Consider the following 23,017-nt stretch of genomic DNA (forward strand, 5'->3'; position numbering starts at 1 on the left):
GGGGATATAGGAATGGATTGAGGATATAGAAAGGTACTTCTCTTGCAGTTAGGGCAGATAGTCTTGACAGAAATTGTCAATCGAATTGCTCCTTTTCTATGTCAATCATATAGTGGTAAATTGCTCATAGCACCACATATGTTTCTAGTCTCCGAATAATACAGAGTGAAATTCTTGACTTCTTGCTAAATAATTGCTGTCTTCTGCAGGCTTATAGGAATAAAAAATATTTCAAGTAGCTAATATATGTGGTACTGTTTACATACATGTGTATAAAGACACATACACACACATAAACATACACCTACATAGATGTGTGTAAACAATACAATTCAAAATAATTAGGAATTATTTAGCTATTTGTTTTCTTATATTTTCTTATAAGTATCAATAATTGAACAAATTAATACAAAACATAGATTGATGAAAATAGTAGCTCAAGAATTAATCTATGAAATGAAATTAACAGCAACTATTAATTTAATTATGTTAATTAAAAACCAACATCTTGTAGTCTTAAGATTATATAAACCGATTTCATTTTTTCTCCTCTTTTCTTGCAGACCATGTGTTTTGAATCAGTGGTTCCATAGCAGCAGGTCAGTCTGTTATCAATTATCTAATTATGCTTAACATTTCATTTTAATTATTACTGTAATATTTAGCATGACAGGCTATATTTCCCAAATAGAAGGATCCTTCCTGGTTTTTATGTAGGTGTTCTGAAGAGTCTCACATTTTCAGATCAAGAACTGTAGTGAAAACATGACATAGTTTACATTGCTTCTTCAAGGTTAAATTCTACATGTGCTGAAGCTAATTTAATTTACTTTGTTACTAGAACATCTTGGAGCAATGTCTTGACTCCCTATCACTCTGGGAGTATAGAGAGGGCTCTCTTAACAATGATCCAAGAAGACAGACAAATGTTGAATACATGGAGCCCTTCAAGAGATCCTTATTTTTTCAATTAAAAACCAGTTGTCACACCTAGACATCTGTACAAAACTGGCAATAGAGAGATTTTTTGATACCCGTGAAGGTATTATACAAACTGAAATGGATGTTTATATGTGTACTCAATTTATGAAAGTTCTTTGATTGAGCAGAAAGAAAAGTATGCTAAGACAGGACTATGAATTCAAGGTCATTTAGTTCTGGTGATAGTAAGACATCTTGGCCTAAGACAAGCTGCTTGACGTGCTCTGACTTGTGTAGGCTGCAACAAGTTGTTAGTAAGATCTCTAGCTTATCTCAGTTTGTCAGTAAAATCTGGGTAACAACAGCCATCCTGCTTCACATTAGCTTTTGGAGGATGCTTGTACAAGGTGGGCTGTACAGAATCCAAGTCTGTGCTTGCACTGGTGTTCCAGTCAGATGAATAAGTGAGATGATTGCTCAAAATATACTCTGGCTTTATAGAGAGCAGAATAAAGCCATAAAATGTGGCAGACAACATTTTTGTCATTGTACATTTCATTTGACAACTGCCATGTACTTTTGTTTTCATTGAAATAGCTGTTAATATCAGTGTGGAATAAATCATGCTTTTATATGTTTTCTTATCTAAGTGATCTACCTACTAGTGAAAAGCAAATGAGAAACTTGTGAGTGAAAGGTCCAACAATAATTATGAAAGAGATACAGTTTTTTGCACAGGTCTTTTGCAGGGAAGTGATGAGTGGATCCAGGATTAGAGTTATGTAAAGTAATCTGATACTGTATCCCACCCAAATATTTTTATTGTGCTACATGCCTTGCTTTCAATAGTATTGTTTGACTCCAGAATGTAAGATACATCTACCTAAATATAAGGTCAAGTGAGTATCCTTTTTTTTTTTTTCCAGTAAATTCAAAAAAATAAAAGGCAACAAGCAATAATGTTCTCACAAAAAGGTGCCCACATGAACTGTTCAGCAGAGGTGTTATTTGAAAGAAAATTAAACTAGTGTAAAACATAAAGAAGATAACTATTTTTAATTGTTTATCTGTCCTCATTTAGAACCAGAAAATTTTATCTTTAATCTCATTTTGCATGCTGTGTTGCTATCACACTGATACGGTGTAGATCACCTCTTGTAGAAACATAAGGATACTTAACTTTTGTTTTGCATTTTCCTTTGTGCATAAAACAAAGCTTTAAATTAATTTGACTTTGGATTCCTCTTGGATTTCCTTGAAATTACAAGACTATGTATATTTTATGAATTGATAATTAAAGGGTTTATTCAAAATACTGAGTTTTTCTACAATTTTTGGTTACATTTTTTTTTTTTTAAATGTCCAAATCCGTTGTTTGCCTTGGTCAAATTGCCAAATAAACAGGGCTTTTCTATGTAGGAGGCTATGTTTATGTTCACATAGCCATTCCAGGTTGTAAAATGCAGAGTAATTATCTGCTAAGAGTCATATATCAAGTCAGGGGTACAGCCAATGTTCTAAATTAAAGTCCTATACACAGAGACTTAAAAAATCTAGATCATATGATATCTAGTAATTTCATTTAGTTTGTGTAATGGATAAACTCTAACTGGTGAGACTTAATCATCATGGAATCTCTGGAAAGAGAAATGAATTAAATACAAACTTGCTTATATGGTGAAGCATCATCCTTGCAGTTTGCCCACCAATTTATATAGCTGAATGTGTATGGGACCCGATGCAGTTGTGAGTCAGCTTGTTTGTTTGCTTGTTCTGTATATGCCTCTGCTTTTGAATTAGGGTTATAGAGGAAATTCCTGCTTTTAATGATGTATTTGGAATTTCAGAAAGGACTTAGGATGTTTTTTTTGGCTGGTTTGTGATTATACAAGTGAGATGAAGAAAAACTTCATCTGATACTGAGATATTCATAATGTTTTAGAGCCTATATCTGAGACACGATGTGAATTCCACAGCTTTTTCAGTAGCAATAACGCTGCTGAATCAAACCCAGGGCAGTCGGGGAAGCTATGTATGTTTTGGAAGTTTTACAGATGATAAGATTAGAAATTGGAGTGTGTCCAGTAAATTCAGGCAAGTGACCTTAGTGTCACAGTGAATGGACATTTTTGGTTTGTGTTCTTATATGCTGTTTCGTGATATACAGAGATAAAAAAAAATGTGTTGGAGAAGCTAACACTGGATTAAGGAACAAACCACAAAAGAAAGTAATTTTTTACAAACCTGTTAAGTAGAAGAGGAGCAGACCTGATTTCACATAATTTTCTGTAAGTTTTGTCGCTGTGTGCTAAGGTATAAGTTCTACCTTGCAGGTAGACTCTTTCTACCATCCATATAGAAGAAATTTATGCAGAAGATTGACTCCTTATGTTAAAAAAAAAAAAAAAAAAGAGTACAGAAGGTACTAACAATAGAGTAGTTGTACACTGCCCTGAATAGCAGTTTTCTCATGTTCATTGTTGTTAGAAATATTTTTATTATTATTCTTTTGAAAAATGATTTAAAAAAATCTCAATATGGTTAGCTCTAGCCACAAAGCCGAAGTGCAACAAGATATTGCCAAAGACTAACTTCAGTCTCTGAGTCTAACTTAGAAAAAAGATTTGTTGCTTTCTTTAGAGGGAAAATATCTATCTGTGGTATGAAGTCTTCTTTCCCTGAATATTTAAGTTTTTTTGGTAGGGGAATTAACTTCTAGTCAATTATGACATATATCATGTCCATATGAAATTGCTGAATTTAGAAAAAGCAGAATTTGAAGGGTAGCAATAATGACATTATTCATTATAGTTATCACTGAGATTATAAAATCTGAAGTAATCTTGATTTATGCAGTCCCCAGGCAAAGATGCCTGTGGTGAACAGGGTCTCATATATATCAGTCTTGTAAAACAAATGAAAATCCTACTAAGCTTTCATATTCTTAAATATTTTCAACTAGACTGGTTACTTTCTTTGTCTAATAGCATCAAGTAGTTATTTATAATAGTAATGATGGGTGCGAAATGGAAAGAGCATAGCATAACATTATGGAGCTCATGATGTTTTGAATGAAGGAGTGTATCTTATTTTTGGAACTCAGCAGACACGCATATCAGTAATTCATCAATTTCATGCATGTTTTAACAAGAACTAAATGTGATTTGAAACACATAGTCATTATCATCATATGACAGTTCAGGGAAGGCTTCTCTCAATTTTTTTTTTTCAGGGGAAACAAAATTATCAGCAAGATTTTAGTATCCTGTTTTCCAAGGCAATAGCTTGACACATTTCTAAGTCAACTGGAAACACTCTTGGCAAGTTTACTGAGTATAAATTTCACATGTAACAATGAACTTACTGTACTTCTGGTTTTCATACTGTCCACAAGAATATGTACAAGACTGAGGACAAAGAGAATTCTAAATTTAGGGGACTGCTTTAGGCTTGAGAGGTGTTTCTTTTAACTGAGCAGAAGACCACAAGAAACAAGTCTGTTTTGCAAAATCTTTTGTATGCCATTTTCTTCCTGTCACATAAATTTTCAGGACGGAAGAGTTTTCCATGCTCTTCTCCTAGACCATGTGAAATGAGCTTTTTATCACAGGTAGGAAGCCTCTTCAGTGGCACCAAACCCTGCCTCTTATGTGGTTTTGAGGTAACAAGATCAAGCGAGAGACAGTAGTACACCAGCCCTCTGATACAAAGCTGTCAAGTCATTCAAATGGGCAGATGAAGCTGGTGATGTAATGATAAAACAGAAGAAAAAGGTTCAGAAGTGATCTTTCTGATGTGTACTAGAGTTACATTTTATTTCTCTCAAGCATGCCACCACCATCCCCCACCCACCCTGAAGATATGAAGGTAAATTCTTGTATATTAACTCCTGGACTACGTTCTTTCTTAAAAGACACTCTTCAAGGAATCTAGCAAATACCACTTTTGCAGTCAATGGTGAAGGCAGCTCATTAAGACTTCTCCAGGGCAAAAGTTAAAACCAAATAAGTGTAATCCTTCTGTATTTTCAAGGAAAAAATCTGAATTGCCCAAAGAGAATAATTCATTTCAAGTTTCAAAACACTCTGATTCCACAGGTCATGTCAGCCATTAGTTTAGTCTCCAATTTTTCTCCCCTCTCACAGTGATCCCCTTTCTGACACTGCATATTCTGAACAGCAATTGCCATGATTGTGAGAAAGCAAGGTTTAAAGCTCTGTACCGTACAAAAAGGCTTTCTAAAATTGCACAAGTATGTGCATTCAGCCCTTTTGAGAAAATTGAATTTTATGATTTATATTTTTTGTTGTAAAACACTGCAAAACATCTCCTGTCATGCAGATGTGAAAAAGGGATGGCATTCATGACACAAATTCACATTTGAGTGTTGCTGTTTGAGGAAGTGGCAGCAAGCTCAGAATACAGCTAAGGATACCAGAAGAGAAAAAAGAGCAAAGGTCACTGGCTTTGATTACACTGACAGGGAAGCTGGTATCTATAACTTGTTTTTTGGAGTTTGTATTTACTGTAGTGTGAGATAAAGCTTTCTGAAGTCACGTGAAGACACAAAAGCTTACCACTGACTGTGTGAAAGGGGAACCAAAAGGAGAAGCTATTCTGGCTGTAGGCATCATAAGGTTTATACATAAATTTGTTTTCAGATTTTTCTATATATTTTCTAAGATAAAAAAAATAATAAATTTTTAGTTTAGAGTAGATCCAATGAAGGAATGGAAAGAGAATATTTAGCACTTGCAGTTGGATTATGGAAGAATTTCAGCCCAGATGTTTTAAACTCTGCAAAAGCAGATGTATATCTGGGATTTCCATTTTTTTCAGCCAATGTTTCTTAAGAACAAGTCATGTGTTTTGACTCCATCCAGTCTGACTCATAACAAAGCACAACAATATTTCCTCAGTACACCTCCAGCTCTTGTGTTTTTCATGTAATTCCCCTCACAATAGGAAACCTCTCAACAAAAATAATTATGGAATTGGAAACTAGAGAGCTTAGGGGAAATTGAAATGTATGGTATTCATAAAGATTTCATTGCAATCTGTTTGCTGAGGCACAAACCCATAGCTTAATCTGTAGACCCATGGGTCTGATGTTAAGTAGTTGTTTTAGCATTCCAGAAAAAGAGCATTTTATTCTTTGGCAAGGAACTCTCACAAGTACAAGCAATGTATCATTACTAAAAAGGATAACTAGAGAAGAAAACCCATGAAATTGCTTTTGAATAAAGTCATGCAGAGCTGTTTGTGCATAGTCTGTTGTGGTAGAATTTGTTCTATTGGTTAGATCGGGGAAAATGCGAATAAACCAACACAAACTTAACTTATTGCATTGAAAAACAGTGTTATTCAAATGCATGGTAAACAGCTGTTCAGTCATTAGGAACAGAAGGGAAGGTTGTTCCAACTGTCTACGTCTTATTGGGTTTTTCTGTTGGGAGTGGCTGAGAGTACTTTGGTCTTGATAATACCATTGAGCATAAGTAAGATGGATGAAAGCAGTAAAGCAAAACATTAAATGAATCCAGTGTTTCTTGTGTTATGATTGCATCACTTAAAAACTTAAGGATGGAGCCTGATGCTTCTATTGACTCAGTGTAAGGTCCTCTGTTGAGGACCTCCTCTAGGGTTTTTCCCATTTTGAAATTTTGAAATAATTTCTCTTGGTACTTATTAATAATTTCTGTATTCCTAAATAGAAAAAAAGATTTTATTTTTTTTCACAGAGGTACTGTAAAAATACAAATGGAGCTATTAGATAATGTGGTGATCAGTATTGTAGAAAAGACACTGTAACTATAAACCTATTAGATACAATTTAAAAATGCAGAAAAAACCTCGGCTTTTTAGTGATGATGTCCAGATTCTGTTTTGCAGTAGCAGTGATTGAACAGCTCTGGTTTAACTAGCTGGGTGTGCTGGATCTAGCAAGCCACCCTGCCTCTCATGTGGGACTTGAGGCAGAGGCTCCTCATCGCAAAAGGCGTAGGCTGGCTAGAATTCTCCTCGAGGAAAGACCTTAATTAATATATGCCATTAAACATTGGCCATTTAGGGCTCAACTTCTTTCAGTAGCAGCTCTGTGGATAGAAGAGAATACCCTAATCTTGGATGTGTATCATGAAGTCCTGCCAGAGACTACTGTCTCCTTAGCTCTGCTAGCTGAACTATTCATATATTCAGTCCTAGGATCATTTCAGTCAAAATGCACCAGTTAAAGTCCAGTTGCTTAAACTAACCTGGTTCATTTTGAACAAAGCTGCTTAGGACTTGAGAAACTGAGCTAACAGATCACTAGCCTGAGAAAGGCCTCAGGCAGGGACCTTGTCAGCTGGTTCATAAAATACCATAATTCCTTTTTTTCCTTTAGAAATATCCAAGAAACCTTGCAGTACTATGGAGCAAATACTGTTGTTTCTTTTGGTAGTTAGCTTGGTTGCTATTTTGCAGTCAGAGGGGTAATTCTTGGGATGAATATGATATGCATTAGTTCAGACCTGTTTGTTTATGGAGTCCATCAAACAAATTTTTGGAATCAGTTTCCTTGTTTGTAGTTCTGAGCCAGTAGCTCTAGCCAGTTTGATCATCTTCTGTTTTCATTGCTCCTAAAAGCCTGAAAGAACAATTACAGCACAGGCATTGTCTACTACAGGGCCTGTAAGAGGTGCCTGCTATTTATTTGACTATTCCAGAATAGCCATGTCTATTTTTAATATACTCTGCTACAGGCAATAAAAATTGTTGTTGCTGCTAAAGAGAATATACCATGAAAATAAATAATAAATGGAAATTAATTAGGATTATAGACATGATGACAGTCATAGTAAGGTAAATAACTCTTGTTACGAATGGGAATGAAATCTGTTTAGCAGCCATTAGGTTATTTCTATTTTGACTTTTTTTAGTGATGTGGGATCTCACTTTAGCCATCCAACTAAAAAATGTTGAGTCAATAAACAGAGATATTTTCTGTTCTCTTTTCTGTCTGTTCATAGAATCATAGAATCACTTTAGTTGGAAAAGACCTTTGAGATCATCGAGTCCAACCTTTAACCTAACCCTGCCATCCCACCACCAAACCATGTCCCTAAGCACCTCATCTATCCTTCTTTTAAATACCTCCCGGGATGAGGACTGTTACTTAGAAGTTGGATTAAACAGAATGAACACATCACTAATAATAATCTCAAAGCTGAGAACAACTTTTATGTAGGAAAATGCCGGGAGCATTTAACTTCATTTTGGTCATTAGGCTTATGTTGGTCAACGATGACTGTGGAATTAATATTTTCCTGTGTTCCTGTACATAGATAGACGTAACTAGATAAATGACTATTTCAGTGTAACAAAGCAATGTATTATGGTTGGTTATTTGTCATGTTGATTGGCTAATTGTCACTAATATTAAGATTCCTAACAACCTAAGATTTATAAGCCCTACTCAACATACCAATTTCTCTCATGAGAATTTCCTGTCAGTAGAAGACAAATCAAGTCCCAAGCCATTTAAAAAAGCAGTTTGTGTATACTCTTTCTCCTTCCCATCCTTATCCAGAATAGAAATTCACCAACACTGCAGATATTTTTGGTTATAAATATTAATCATGGGTTTTGAAATATGAAATGGGTAACTCAGTTCTTCTTTATTTATATACATACAGTACACTGACAAATACTTGCATATTTTTACCTATCCAGAAGAAATTTAGATCTAATGATTAATAGTTTACTAGAAATGTATTAAAAGTAAATGAGTGCATTTTGGGGTATAATCCTGGACAAATTACCTCTCCTTCCTGCTCCTCAGCATTTTGGCAGAATGATTGCCTAAAAGAGATTTGAGAAAATGTAATTATTTATCTTGAGAGATAGCATTTATCATCCCTTTTGATGACTGTGAACACAGTTTCAGATGACTGAACCAACTGAAGAACATTTTATACTAAAAGGTGTAGCTTTGTTTCCCATGGTCCTGGCTTTGAGCAGCTGGAATTGACTGTTCCTTCCCTGTTTTTATTGGTAAAACATAAATAGTAACCTTAGTGAGCTGTATTAGGTTTCTGAGGGGCGGCCACAGAGCTGGTATGAGGGAGAGGGCAAGGCTGTGTATCTGGGCATCAGGAAGGAGAGTGGAAGGGATGAGATAACCTCTTTCACTGTCAGTGCGTTGCTGGACTGATTGAATTTTTATCAGACCATCTTGAAGACTATGCTGCGCACAGTGTAGTAAGTGAGTTAGCACTGATTTCAGTAATTCCATCAACACCATGACTGAACTAACAATAGCAAAAACAGGCCCCACTTGGCTTTCTTCTGACTAATTGTAAGTCCATGACAGCGCAAGAATTGAACATGTTCTCCGAAGCTGGTGCCGTAGTGAGTCACTCCTAAATTATACACTGGTTTTTGGGGTTTACTAAGGTACACTAGATCCTAACTAGTTCCTGGAAAAATATATTTGTTCTTGCTTTGCCTTTGTGTTTATCTACAATAAAAATATTGTATAAAAACTCAAAGTCAATAAAAATACTGACTCAGGGCTATACGCCCATATTTTGCTTTGCAGTGACAAGAGGTTATGACATTTAATTCCTAGCCAACATTTCACATATCTCTATTTACTCTTCACATGTAAATAGTCAGATCAAACACAACATAGTGTCATGGGTAAAAGGTATTATACAATAACATGTAGTTTCTATGTACTGGCAATTTTATCTGCATATACATGTGGGGGGTGTGTGTGTATGGATGTGTACACATTCATATTCACATAGTGATGGAAACAATGGACAAGAAAGAAATTACTTAGTCATTGAGAGAAATCCCATTCTGCTGTAAGCAATCACGTTATGTTCCATAAAAGGAGTTTTCTTTTTGAATGCTTTTACCCCTATTACTTTCACTGGAAGTCTATTCCAAAACTTGAATGCTCTACAGGTTAGAACTCTTTCTTCTATAAGAAGAAAACCTAAAATACTGATGACTAATTTTATGATCTTTTTTTTTTCCCCCTGACATTCTTTCTTAAATTGAAGAGTTCTTTTTTGTTCTTGGTGTTTATCCCTCATCAGGATTATAAGGATATGCTCAGTTTCCAGAGATCAGCCATATATCCTTGCTGTTTCTATTACAAGATTAAAAAAAATTAAGCTCTTCAAGCTTTCTCATGTGATAGACAAATTTCATATTCTTCTTGTAATCCAAATAGTCCTCCTCTGGATCTGTTTTAGGTTTTGGAACATATGCATTCAGAACAGTTCCAGGACTGTTGAATGGGATCTGTTATTAATAAAAGCATATCGGCTGACGTTTCCTAGCATTTCTTTTGCCTTTTTCTCACCCGCAACACACGACAGTTTACTATCATTCTATAGTCATCTTTAAGTCCTTCTTGGGCATTTCCAACTGACCAGCTTCCAGTTTACAGCAGAATTTTAAGATGTTCTGTGTTATACTGTTGAAGGAAAATCACTTCCTCCCCTTTTCTCCAGTATACAACATCATCGAAAAGTTTATGGAAACTGTTTTACATCTTTCCAAACAGCTGTGTTTAGAAGTTGTGAAACAGAATTTTAAGCCGTACACTAATGGAGCGTTACAGAAGTTACCGTGATAGACCACGTGTACTGGCAGTGCTGATCTGGCATTGTGCCTTGTGCTTCTAAGGTAGTCAAAGGATTGACTGAGCACTAGCTATTAAACGTAACTTAATCAACTGCGTCTACTTCTTAGAAAGAGCTTTTGCTACCAGGAATGTTTATGCCTATGATTTGATAATGGCTCTGGCATGACAGGAACCCAGAACCACCCAGGGAATTTCCATATTCAGTGTAATGCATTTTATTGAGGCTTCACCCTCATATGGAAAATTCAGCCAGTTATGCCTTTTTCTCTTTTCACTGTTTCCTTTTATTTATAGCTTTAAAAAATAAAAATAAATCAAAGCAAATGGTTGCATCACTGTAAAGTTACAATTAATTTCCAAGTAGTTATTTTGTTTCCTGTCCTCAGAGAGGTTTCCTCAGAGCAACACCCTTACAGTTGCTAAAGAATTTCTGCCAGACTTGTCCCTGGTCATAACCAGTCCTTCCTCTCTATTACCTTGTATTTTTATAGTAATTTACACCACTGCAAGCATATAAAAGAGCAAAGTCAAAATAACAGCACCCTCTTGAATGAGGTATGAGTAAACACAATAATGTCAGACCCCCTGGAGGGGGAAAAAAAAAGAAAAAGACAGGGGAATGCCTTCTACTGTGCTTTATAATGTGTTCTATCTACATTCCTTTTTCAACAGAACATGTCTCTCTCTGCACTGCTGATACAGCATTACTGGAATAGTATTCTGTCACATAATTCAATATATCTAGTAAGCTATGACAGCCATTAAGCATGAACCACAATAAAAACCAAGACCCTTATTAGAAAAATAAATTCAGGTGAAGAGAATGAATGACTTTTCTTGAAATCTTGAAATTCTCAGTATATTATTCATTGCTAATTACTGTACTTCTGTGCTGTAATAATTAATGTACAAGGGGGCACATGACCTTGTATTCCCTCTCTCACTTAACAATCAGAGATTCAACTGATATGGAAGAGGGAAGCAAAAGGACAACTCACCTTCGCCAATGAATAGTTAATGTCTTTTCTTTAGAAAGTGCTTAACAGAAGAAATATTCCACAGTGAACCTGACCCAGCTAATATCAAATCAGTCTTGAACTTACACCGGAGAGTTTGACTTTGGTAGATAAAATTCTTCACTTCCCTCCCTCTCAAATTTAAAATTAGCATCTTGCATACACATTTTACACAGCTAATAACTATATGAGATAAAAGACAGTGAGAATCAGGCCTATTACCTTCTTTGTGTCTTTAATGATTTAAGAGGAATCCTTAGCATTGCGTTAATAATGTCTTTCAGATGTCTGAAATTACATCAAAGGAAGCATTTGGATTTGCTGGCATTTCAGGATTTTGGAAGACTCTCTAGGGTTTTTTTTCCCATGTGCTCTTTGAAATAACTTGCAATCCCATTTAATAATTCTTGATATACTGAAAAGTTTGGCAAGTTCAGAGAAATATGTCCTTCAAAAATAAGTATTGATTCTGACCATATTGTCCTTTCCCTTAGAGGGAAAAGCAGTGTGGGTGTGCTTTTAGAAGTATTGTAATCCCAGCTGTAAGGATATTAAAATGTTGTGCTATATTTTACTACATCTTATATTACTGCAATTATACAAAAACTCAAAAAATTCAACTACATGTTTTTTAAAAGCAGTGAAAAATAGTTTTAAACACAGCTGTCCATAGCAGTACCACAGATTTCCTGAACCCACCTTCTGCAAAGGCTTTTCTTCTCACCAAATCCACCTGTCTTTTGATAAATGACACTACCTTTTGGGGGTAGCATCAATGTAACTGTTGGGACTACTGTCAAAAAGAGTGCAAGAAAGTTATTGTATTTTCTTCCCTTACTAGCTAGTAGCTGAAACTCATTTAAAGGAAATGTAAAGGTTCTGCAATAAGGAAACCCAAAATGTCTTTGGAATAAACGAGTGCTATGCAGATGAGAATATGGCATTTAAAAAAGCTGTACTTGGCTTATTCTCCACCCTCCACAGGTAAAGCTTCAGGGGGATAGAAACCACTTTGATCAACAAAAGGGTGGAGAGATAGATGCTGGGCAACATAGGCTGCAAGACCGGTTTATATTCTGATCATCAACACCTCCAAAGGAATGAAAGCTATCCCAAAAATCTGTAATACCTTTATTGCTAGTTTGCAGTAGGTCATGCCACTTGAATTGATTAGGTTCATTTACAGTGGGTTCTCCTGGAGGCTGTATCTAGACACTCACATGAAAATGGGCTAGAACATCTCAGTTGCTTGTTGGAATGAGTGTCTTCTGTTCTTTCCCTTATGAGATGTGATGGTGCCAGTGTTACCTTTATCCAATGATGGCAAGTTTCCTAGCATTCTGAAAGCCTAGCATTTCTTTTCTTTATATGAGTCTCTTGCATCATTACTAGCCACAAATAATACTTATGTTACCATTTTTATAGATGGTCACTGAAGTTTTTTATTGCGGCAGTAAATTCTCTCTTCTTGGTAGGCGCTTGTAAGGTAGCTCTTAACCTGCTAAATGAAAGCTAACCAACTAGCCTCTGTAAGAGAGCAAATTTCACTGAGTTTGCTAACTGTAGCCTCAGAAATGCATAAAATAACCTTAAGAAGCTCCGTATTCTTAGGAGAGACCCCTTATATAATGATAGCTTAGCTTTAGCCAGGGAACTGCCTCCAACAATAGTTATCCTAAGTTATGAATAGGTGAAAAATCTTAAATTGAGAATTGTCAATGTAAGTTAATTTGATATTTATAAAAGGTTTCAAAATATTTATGCTAAAAGAGGAAAATCTAATGTGTAAATAATTTGTCTATCATTTGATGTTTGGTAGGCATCCTTCAGGAACTTTTTTTTAATTCCTTATTAGTTGTAACATTAATAACCAGAGATGAAAAACTGTAAGTTTGGCTGTTGACCCTGCAAAAAGTCAAAGGACATGTTCAGGGAAAGGTGAATACGCTTTGAACAACACACTGCTACTCTCAGCGTTTGTATAACGTTGCAATGGTATTGTTTCTGTCAGCATATTAGCTTGCTTTTACCTTGACCTTGAGCTGTCACTCCTGAGACATTACATAATCGATTTGGCAGTAACAGAACATAGAAACTCCACAATTATTTCACAGAAGTAATTATTTTCCTTAATAACTTTTTCATTTATCTGCTAACTCAGTATTTCTTATAACCCCCAAAAGGTATTGGTTATAAAAAATAAACTGAGAGTTCATTTAAAGCAAACCCGTAACTTGCATTTCTTTGAAATTCTTGAATAATCCAACTATTTTGAAAATAATACAGTAACTGGTTATTTGTTTCATTGGAATCTGCCCCTGCATTTTGGTGACCCTCTGTCTCTCACTTAAAATTTTTTGCTTGAGTCCCTTGATTTAAGACTAGGACCTAAATGTGTCAGTGTTTTAATCAGCAATTGCCAATCTTTTTTTTTTTTTTTTTTCCCCTCTAAAATACTGTTATCATGCAGCTGAAATACTTTGGGGAATTACACCTAAAATATTCCTCCAACTTTTATCACAAAAAATTTCCATTCAACAACAGAAAGTCCTCTTCTCTAGGCACCAGCTATATGCTGAAAGTATTCTAACAGCTCTCTAACAGTGACAGAATCCTGCATCCTCCATGATAAATTAATTTCTGTCTGTGAGTGTGCATGTGTGAAAAGGGAAGGATGGAAAATCAATTTTATTGTCTGAAAGCAAGAAATGGCATCAAATGAGTATTTACCTGAAATCTTCATGCTTTCTTCCTTAAAAGCCCTGTGATTACACCATATGAATAATATGTAGTTTGGCTATGACAAGGATACTTTATTATCATTGAGTGATGGGGACAGCTCTACCAACAGAGCCTTAAAATGTTTTGAAAGGTCTTGTGAAGCTGGGGAAGGAATTTTAAAAGGTGCCTCTTGTTCCTTGGAAAAGATTCAAATTACATTGTTTTCATGTCACTTTGCACTAGAAGCGAGCAAAATGTTTTGCTCAAGTAAGCAAAACAAGCGGCTAACTAGTATTTGTGCAGAAAAGAGAATCTATGGATTAGTATGGTTCCTGTGCTGAACACAAATCAACAGATGCATACTGCTGTGAAAAGGAAAATGTATAAACAGAACTTTGTATCCAAAGCATGTAAAGTAACGCCCCATCTCTGCATAGCAATAGTAAGCCTTCAGTTAGAATACTTTGTTCAGTTCTGTGTTTTGCTCTCCAAGATAGGTGGAGGACTGGCTGAAAAGCACATACAATAAAGCAGCAACAGCGATTTGAAGTCTGGAAACAATGATCTGTGAGGAAAGAATAAATTAATTGAATTTTTTTGTCTTAAAGAAGAGAAGAATAAAGGAATATGATGTGGAGAAGGAATGTGGTAAATAAGCCATTAGTAAAGAGGAAGGGAATATGTTTTCCTTGTTTGTTGTAGATAGAATGAGAAATAATAGCCTTAAATTGCAAAAAGGAGGAGTTGTATTAGATATTTAGAAAAAACTGAGAGTAAGAATAATGAAGTCCTGGAATAAAGCCTTGGGGAACTGTGACGTTGAAATCGTTTAAGTTCTTTGAAAACAGGTTTAACAAGTGTCTGTCCATACGTACATACCTGATTCCTTCTTAAAGTAGAAGTCCCTATTACCCCTGTGATTCTATGTTCACTTACAATGCAAATTTTAGGCACAGCGAATGAATATATGAATTTGCATCATATAAATGATATTAGATCTTTTTTTTCTCTTAACTGAAACATTTAGTTAAAGAATATTTTAGATGTAGAAGCTAAAAAAAAGTTATAATCTAGAGTTTTACTTAATGCAAATACAAATTTTTTACTTAGTTTTGTTTCCAATAACACTGTTCATCTCACATGAAACTGAATTTTAATTTGATTAAAAATAAACAACCATCAGGGTGAATTTTTGTTCAAATTTTGGTTTGCATAGCTATAAGAAAATCAATTATTCAGGCTCTCTTATTAACTCTCCACATGTTCTTTAGTTCACCAAGCAACTAAAGTAGCTAGTGTCTCTATGTGTGTGTGTGTGTGTGTGTTAAGAGCAGGATGAGCTTTATAAAATTTTATTGTGAGAGAGGGGTCAAAGGATTTGGGTTATCACAGTATTGCCTATGCAGTCCAGCCTAGCTCATTGTAGCCCTCCTATTTATTGTTCATCCCACTGTATTCCTGCTTCTTCATGTAGGGTCTTTTTCCAGGATGTCAGGCAGTATTGTGTGCATGGCCACTCTGCTCCAGCAGTTGTGTGAAGAACCTTACATCAGCTTGATAAAGTTATTTTCTCTTGTCAGCAAAGCATGCAGGGGAGTCAGGTTTCTGGGAAGGAACATTTGACAGAGTGAGCTGAGCTGGGGTAGAAAAAGCAATACCCCATGGGGTGGAAAAATGAAGGAGGTATCAGTTCTGAAGGCTACTCGGACTGTAAACATTCTGCAAGGATACAGGTCCTAGCCTGACTGAGGAGGTCAGGGAATGGATAGGTACTGTGAAAGAGAAAGCTTCCTACTTTCAACTTCCCAAAATAGCTCTTTGTCCTTTGAACTGCAGTTGTAACTATTGCTACTGTGGGCAATATGAGTCCTGTGAAGATTGAGTCTGTACCTGCCATCACTAATATGAAGCCAATATGCAAGAGTCATGAGGCCATGAAGGGAAAGTGAACAATGGGAACTGAGGCTTGAAGACACTTAATATGTTTGTCTAGTATCTACATTACAAATGTGGCCCTAAGTTTAACTACTAGCAATAAAATTATTTTTGAGATTGGAATGGGACCAAGTTATCCTCTCTTACTCTTCTGCAATTCCAGTCATTTCATGGGAGTCATCCTGGAGAAACGAACGATAATTTGGTTCTTCCTCTTTTGTGGCTAACTGACTTTTTTTCTGTAAAATGCGGTGAAGATTCATGGAGCTATTGTCATGGGTGCCATATGAAGAGATTCACTTCAGAGCTTTTTCATTGGTCTGTAAATAATAATAATCTTTGAATCTTAGATTGTTCTTCTCCACAAGTGAGATGTGACTTTCATTACATTATTTCAGAATGGAGTTAATTACATGTTCCTGTTGAGTAAACAAGTGTTTGTTTTGATTCTGCTGCCTTCAGAACTATGTAGATGTAGCCATGGAGTCTGGCTAGTTGGGCTAGCTTTCAAACTAACTGCTCAAGAATAATTACCTTCTATGGACTTATTTGTATAGACGAAAGGACTGGAAATGTATCTACACATTGTTCTTCTACCCTTTTCCCCTTCTGAATCACCTGATGTCAAAAGAGAAGCACAGCAAGAGTCTGCCTTATTTCCATATCCATCTGTGGAATGATAAATCTGCCAAATTCCTCTTTTTTCCAGTCTAGATAATCTTAGGGATAGTGTAGTAATGCAGTTAAATGGCTAGAGTTTGCATTCATATTGAAGGCAGAAACAGGCTAAAAGAGCTGATCGAAAAAGAGGTCTCCAAGGTTTTGCATTGTTTTCCCAGAAAAGTGCAACAACGTCCAAGAGTGGTTCTTCAGCAGGTAAAACATAGGTAAAATCTGTTTAATCACTTCTGCAAGTTTCTCCCCTCTTTTTCCATGAGCTCTGGAGACATCTGTTCGAAGATAAGTTCCTACCAGCACAGAAACTCCAGGGAGGCAATTTATGTGTTTGGACATAACAGTGCTAAAGACAGCTCTGTTCCTCGGTATGTCTGTTTGGAGGAGACATCCAGATTCTGAAGGAGTCCACTTCCTTCCACAGGGGATTTAATAAAGATTTATTTTAATGAATATCACTATCCAAGGATCCATGAAAAGGAAAGAGGTGTTGTCCTCTGCTGGATTTAAAATATTGATAGAGAAAATTTCAGTTCAGACTTTCAAGTGGGACTGGAACAAAAGCATGAATTATTGGGAATAGTTATGGACCCTCTCTAAAACAGGATAAATAAAAAGAAATGAAATTATCTTTCTCTAGATCTCAACTCAAATGGGTTTTCTAAAGATAGGAGATTTAAATGTTTCTCTCCTTGTTCTGACTTCTATGCTAACTCTTTGCTACCTCAATATAAACAGCACAAACAACAACATATAGTCTGTTTCCATAGGCTTTTATCCTGAGAATTTAAAAAAAAAAAGAGATTGGAGGATAAAAGGAGTTGTACAATGAAAGGAATTGTATTTTTCTTTTAGTGTTTCTGGATGTTGCATGATTACTATCTTGCCATCTCTGAGAATATTTTCCATGTTTATTTTACTATTTAAAATATAGTGTAATTGAAACTATTGAAATTACACACGCATGAGTCAAATAAGTCTTAAGAAGCCTCTCCCAGCCACTGCTGAGGTCAGCAGAAATATTTCTACTTCAGGCAGAGCAAGACTGGATTGCAGCAAAATTAGGAGAGGCAAGATGGCAAGCACATTTTACAGATGTTCAAGTTTGGTTCTGATGTTCAAGTTCAATTTAGATTCTGCTGCACTATTTTTATGAACAGAATATTTTTTAAATAGCTGATTCACTTGCAAGCACACAACAATTAAACATTGGAAAGGACTCATAATTTGCTTAACTCCCTGAGTTCAGAACATTTGTTTAAGGTCTGAAGCCAAATGAAATTTTTCATAATGATTATGTCACAGATCGTGATTCAATTTCCTTTGAAAAAGTAATAATTAAAGTTCCATCTTCACTGAGATATATAACCACTGCCTTTTATAAACAGGTAGACCAGCCTGATCCAATTTCCGTAGACATTTTTCCATTGACTTCAGACCCAAAGAACAGGGCTATTGGGAACTACCCAAGCAGGCTTCACAGCCAGTTCTTGTTCAAACCAGTTTCACAGAAACTCCAGCCACTAAAACCATATCAAGCATATTAAGTTCATCAGAATGAACTCTGTCACTCACTGATCTTAAATTATTGACTAGACAATTTGAAAAACTGATTATATCTTTTTCATGGGAGACTTATATAGGTTAGGATGGATGGGGATGCATAGTTTGTAACATTTGTAAGGTTTTAATATCCTCCATGATTTTCCCACTCAGGGGTGACATTAGGATATTTTTCTCCCAGGAAGACAGCTCAGAGTGATCAGTTATTAGATAGCGTGAAACTGGCAGGCTTCGAAGACGTTACTGATATTCTGAGAGTGAGAATAAGACAAATAAAATGCCTGTTATCTTGTTAAAAGATTTTAATCTCAAAAGCCTTTTGACAGGCTTCACACAGTAGTTACACGTTAGCCATTCTTCCTCTGGTGGGTTATGGATTGTGTAAAAGGTTCGTCTACTTGGCTTGCTGTTTCTCCGGACTTTATAACAGGGGCTAGAAGTGAGCCTAGCACCATCTTTTCCTGGCAGTGCTTATTTAAAAAAAAAAAAATAAAAAAAATCTGTTTGGTGTTTTTTGAACATTAAAATGACAAAACCATGTATTTTTTATATATTTCACAAACACTTCTGTAAAAATGTTATGTAGGTGGACAATTCTGTTTGAAAATGTATCCTTCTGCATTTTAGTGCACTCACAGGCACCTGAAGTACCATGGAATGCTCTGTCAGGAATATAAAGATAAACAAACTGTTTTCAACACTTCAGTAAGGCTTGCGTCTTACAGTACACTTCCCACAGTTTGTCTTTATTCCTACTAAAAGCTCTGTTGGCTCTGAAACATCTGTGTGGGCACATCCAAGGCACTAGCAGAGGTAATAAAGCTGCAAATAAAGCTTTGGAGGACAACCTCTCAAAATTATTTTTGATTGGATGGGTGGGTATTTTACCACTTCCTTTCATGAAAATTAGATCATGCTGTGGTAAGGAGGCCTTGCCTAAAAAGTAATGACAGAATAACTTTTTATCCTCTTATGTTCAAGATTAATACGTAAACATAGGCTGTGAATTTGTACACTCAATTTTTGTGACCATAAATATACCTGCTCTATCTGGAGCTGCAAAATTGGGATGCATATGTAAATTGTGACTGATGTATATAGAGCCTGTCAGGGACAAACACACAGCAAGTTGGACTTGTGTGCTCACTGGGGCTTAAATTTGACCCTGAGTTAAAAAACCGTTAGACATGGAACAAATAAGGGAAAACACTAATACTTTCTATCACACTGGGAAAAGTATTTTTGTTTTGGATAGTTTTGCACATGCCAAAAGAAGCATGCAGGTTATGCTGAAGGAACCTTCTAAAATTCACAGGTCAGCAAACACTGGCTGTTCCTTGGAAGTATTCTGTAGCCATCTCATAAATATTGGAGAATTGTGATATGATTGGATGAGTGCTAGTACAGATTCAGGAGAGATTATGAGCTTGGACAGGAAGAGAGTGTATAGGACTTTTAGTGTGTTTACAGAGATTGTCCAGCAGTCCCTTTGGGTATTCCAAAGGAACTGTACCCCTCAGGTGAAACCAGGGAAGGAATAAATAAATTTTGTAAATTCTGATAAGATTTAGACATAGGTTTGATACTTTGAAAATGTCTAGTGAAGAAGGTGCTTATAGAAGATTTTAGGCAACTTGGACGTGTTAAAACTGAAAACTGAGCTTGAACTTTTTCCAGGATTAGGTAGTAAAGAAAGGAAAGAGGTGAGGAATGGATCTAAGTACCTGAATTTTCTTGTAACTCTTGCCCTAAGTGATTGCATGGGGTCTCAGGGAAGAGGACAGATTTGCATGTTAATCTGGGTCCATACTTTCCTTTACAGGGGGAGCTGGAGTGGGAACACAACCTTGAATATTGTAGGTAAAAATGAAGCATTAGAAGTTTGATAATCTGAAAGACAATGTAACTGTTCTACAAGTGGAGCAGCTGTGTGAAACATCGATGCTAATCAGAGGGGAGAAATAATTAGAAGGGAGCAGGGATAACAGACCAATTCAATATACTTAGCTCTATGTCAGATGGCGGTGTTGGAATGAGCCACCTCTCAGATGAAAGCAGCATTCTGAAGGTGTCATTAAGGAATAAAGAATTAATGCAGGGGTGAAATCAACTTGGGTCAGTATGCAAGGAACTCTCAGAAAGGGGCCTTCTTATACCATCAGGACTTTAGCTGAACACCGAACTCCTGCCACAACCAGTAGCTCAGGTGGGACTTGAACCAACGCTACCTTGCACTGCAGCTATTGAGCAAATTCCTCCAAGAATGTCCTAGTCTCCCAGGTGGATCAGATTGGCTCTGAGATTCAAAGCTATTGGGAAGAAAAGACTAAGAAAGGGAGAGAGAGGGAAGACCTATTACCTTTTCCCTATCCCCTCACTTACAAGTTCCTTTGGTACTGCTTCAAAACTCTTCACAAAGTTACTTGGCCTCATATATTTGCAATAACAAAATTCAAGGCGTTTTTTTGGTACTTAGAAACCTTCTGAAGCTTATGAAAAGGGGTAGGACACTTTTGAAAGTGCTTTTAAATTTATTTTCACCAAACTGTGTTGGTATAAAATCATTTCTGTATTACCTGACCACATTTATACAAAATGGAAAAGTTTCCTGTTGGACTGAGATAGTCTCTTCTTGTTTTGTTTCTACTGAGCTTCTTTTACTGGCAATGCAGTTAAATATAAAGCATTTTGTGGTTACGTCAAAGTAATTCAGTTGAGTCATCATTCAGGAGAGCCTCCAAAGCCTAGAGGAAAGAAAAAAAAACAGTACAGCACACACAATACTCATATACTGGATAAAATAAGTTGTAAATACTGCTATGAACCTTAAATATATAATTCTTTAACTTTTGGCAGATGATTTATTAACTAATATCAGATTCAAAATTAATAATCTTCATCATGTTTCAACTTAACTATCATCTAAATCATGAAAAAGAATATGTGTTGTACTCTTGAGAAATTAAGGGCAAACAGTAAATGGATGTTAGTGGTACGTATCCTAGTCTGCAACTATTCTGTAGTATCTGTCTAAAATAATATCCTTAGTATCATTTCAGATTAAAGTTCAAGGTACTATCACTGCTATTGCCGTATTTGTTTAGTGAATGCGTAAAGGGGTGAAGTCCGCTCGGAAAGCGAGTGGGTGGTGACACAGCAAGCTATCAAAAGGCACACGGAGTTACAGATTTACACTGTTTACATTGCTGAAGTACATGTAAACAGCGCTCACCTTACCTTATCTTAGATATGAGATAATATGAAGTTATATATTCCTCAGTGAAAGCTATATAGGCTTCATTCTTTGCATTTATTACATCATAACAGCATACATGTTGTTAATAAGTGGAATAGCTGTTGTGCATAGCTGATAACTGCTGTATTTGTACCCATACCTGTAACTGGTCTGAGGGCATCCTTAACATGAGGAACCTACTGTAAAATTTAAAAATTGGTTAGCCATTCATTTTCTGTTGGACAAAATCGTAACTATAGCAATAAATATTTGACAATCAACAGTTACATAAAAAAAGTAAATTATTGGTTTCTGTCTTAAATGACATTTTTATTTAATAAAATATTCAGGTACACAAACTTAAATTTTCCTATGTGTATTTAGACCTAAACCCTTGGGTTTTGTTCTTAATAAATTAACATCTCAGCTATTTTTATTTCTAAGACAGCATCATCTCAAAATGTTTGCATCACGTTCAAAATGAAGAGTGATTTGTAGCATGAATAGTGCTTATGCTTTATACATTTCCTTCTTAATAATGAATGTCAGTGCATGGAGTGTCTACATGAAGAATGCATTTTGCACATTTATCTCCTTGAACAAAATGCAAACATCCATGATATCCTTGAATTCGTATGAGAGGGAGCCACCTGGTGGTCTAATTTATACTTTCCTGAGCAGTGACGATGCTATTACTACAATGAAACAAGAAGTGGATGGGGAGGGAAACTTGTTTTGCATATTATGCAATCAAGTATAATTGAAATTTGTGATAGTTTTGATATCCTCTTACTCCAAATAAATTCAGAGACATTCTAATAATCTGTGGTCTTATTCTGATCTAATATACCTACATGAGGTTTACTTCTACTTCATGCAATGGCAAACAAGCTGCAGTATCATGTGCTTTTAAAAGCAGCTGTTTGAATGTCTTATGTACCTACTGAACATGCCTAATGAGAATAAGTAAACATCTGCAAAGTAATACACTGGTTTTCAAGGCAGGTCAGGTGCGTTCTTTGGCTTGTTAAGAGGGAAGTTAAAACATGACATGAGTGGGTTTCAGGCTGAGTTCATTACCTCAGTAGGGGTTTTAAATGCAGATTACTTAAATAGAGGCTAACGTTACAAGAAAAGTTTTTTCAGTATTGTGAGGGAAAGTGCAAAGTCCTACAGCCGGGGAGCAATAACCCCATGCACCAGTATATGCTGGAGGATGACCACCTGGAAAGAAGGTGTGCAGGAAAGGACCTGTGGGCACCAGGTTGAACACAAGCCAGCAATGTGCCCTTGCAGCAAAGACGACTA

This window comes from Egretta garzetta, unplaced genomic scaffold, assembly GCF_000687185.1.
Source record: "Egretta garzetta isolate BGI_Z169 unplaced genomic scaffold, ASM68718v1 scaffold46, whole genome shotgun sequence".
NCBI lineage: Eukaryota > Metazoa > Chordata > Aves > Pelecaniformes > Ardeidae > Egretta > Egretta garzetta.